Raw genomic sequence first — 2088 nt, 5'->3', positions numbered from 1 at the left:
TATGAACATAGTTGAGCAAGTATCCCTGTGGTATGATTGAGTATTCCTTGAGTGTATGCACAAGAGTAGTATCATTGGGTCTTGAGGTAGATTGATTCCCATTTTTCTGAGAAACTGCCATCCTGATTTCAAAAGTGGCTGTACAAGTTTACACTCCCACCAACAGTGAGGTAACCCAGACTCAGAAAGACTGACATGGTATGTACTCATTCATAAGTGGATATTAGATATAAAGCAGGGGATACCAGACAACAACCCACAGCTCCAGAGAAGCTTGCTAACAAGGAGAACCCTAAGAGGGGTGCATAGATCTCTCTGGGAAGGGAAAATGGATGAGATCTCCTGAGTAAACTGGAGGTGAGGAGTGGGTAATGGAGGGTAGGGGATGGGAAATGAGAACATAAAGGGAACAGGATGGTCAAGCTAGAATAGCCCTGGAGTGGGACAGCAATGAAAGACATACCATGATAGAGAGAGACATCTTGGAGAGAGGGAGAAAACTGGTACTGGGAAGTTCCTAGGAGTCCACAAAGATGACCTCAGCTTAGATTGCTGGTGATAGTGGAGAGGGTGCCTGAGCTGGCCTATGCCAGTAATCAGATAGGTGAATACCCTAACTGTCATCAGAGAGCCTTTATCCAGCAACTGATTGTAGTGGTATTTGCTCTGTCCATGACCTTGGTCTATAAGGCCCAAAAGAGGTGGTACTTTATAGTGGGTAGCCATTCCAGCTTTGACCTGGAAGTTCCAACACCCATTGAGGCTTTGGTAAAAGTCACACCTACAAGGCAGGGCAGAGAGAGGATGCTGAAGACCCGAGATCAGGATGCAAGTACTCTCTTGGTTCCTGGATCCTGGACACTGGAGCTAGACTGAGCAGAGTTCTCCAGAGAACACTGCAGGATTGCACCATACCTTTCCCAGACCCTGTTACCTATACCTTTACTTGTAAGTTATCCCACAAAATAAACCTCCCTTTTAACTATGTGGAGTGGCCTTAATAATTTCACCAATATCTGGTGCCCAACGTGGGGCACGAACCCATGACCCTGAGATTATGAGTCTCATGCTCTACTGACTGAGCTAGCCAGGTCATTAATTCAAATTCTAAGTTTTGGTCTTTGTTCATTTATGGAATTCTGCCAAAATATTTGTTTTATTGTGTTATTTGTAAACTGTGATTCATCTATCAGAGCTGTTTTATCATCCATTGTAGTTTCGGTTTTTACATTAGGCATTGGTTTATTCAGTTGTCCTGGAGACAAATTTCTTCCACAGTGGCTGGAAATGTTCTTACCACGTTTGACTTGGGGGCCTGCAAGAGGTCCCCAAGGCATTTCCTGCCAGTAAAGGGTTGCCTTGTATATCTATTTTTGATCTGCACTCACTGGCCCAATGTTGGCCTTTGCCACATCTTCTACATAATCCAGGAGGTGGTTGGGGTCTCCTGTTTAGGCTATTCCTAGAAGGAGTATTACTTCTAGGAGTACCCCATGTACAGTTTTTACTTATATGACCTGGTATACCACATTTAAAAAAATTGGTACCATGGGGCCTTCTTTCACCTCTGGGATTTGTCTCCCCTATCCAAGCCTCATTACTGTAGTTAAGAGACTCAACACCATTAGTATACTTAATCCATTCTTCCAAAGGAGCTGAGAGCCGGCGCTCAGGAAGGAGGGGAAACACCTCACTCACAGTGGTTTCGCTGGTCTGGGGGCTAAACTTGCCACAGAACTGAGACTGGGTTAGCTCCTTTTCAGGAGTGGAACCATGTAGGTTTTTCCTGGTTTTATGGAGCTCTGCAGGTGGTAACCTGCAGCTTCAAGTGCCCACCAGCCAGGGAGGAAGCTGAGGGTGGGAGCCACCCAGGCCTTTGGAATTTGCCCCATGTTAGGCACCAGATATTGGTGAAATTATTAAGGCCACTCCACATAGTTAAAAGGGAGGTTTATTTTGTGGGGTAACTTACAAGTGAAGGGATAGGTAACAGGGTCTGGGAAAGGTGTGGTGGTGTTCTTTGGAGAACTCTGCTCGGTCTAGCTCCAGTGTCCAGGGTCCAGGAACCAAAAGAGCCCTTGCATCTGG

The 2088-nt window shown here is 45.7% G+C and overlaps 1 non-coding gene across 1 annotated transcript; it reads right to left on the bottom strand.

The window, feature by feature from the left end:
- Positions 1-1020: 1020 nt before the first annotated feature.
- Positions 1021-1093, bottom strand: Trnam-cau (transfer RNA methionine (anticodon CAU)). Its single transcript has one exon. It is a non-coding gene; the product is annotated as a tRNA-Met (tRNA).
- Between the last annotated feature and the right edge of the window lie 995 nt (positions 1094-2088).

The sequence above is a fragment of the Peromyscus maniculatus genome, chromosome 10 (assembly GCF_049852395.1).
Source record: "Peromyscus maniculatus bairdii isolate BWxNUB_F1_BW_parent chromosome 10, HU_Pman_BW_mat_3.1, whole genome shotgun sequence".
NCBI classification, from domain to species: domain Eukaryota; kingdom Metazoa; phylum Chordata; class Mammalia; order Rodentia; family Cricetidae; genus Peromyscus; species Peromyscus maniculatus.
This window is presented reverse-complemented; position numbering and strand designations above follow the sequence as displayed.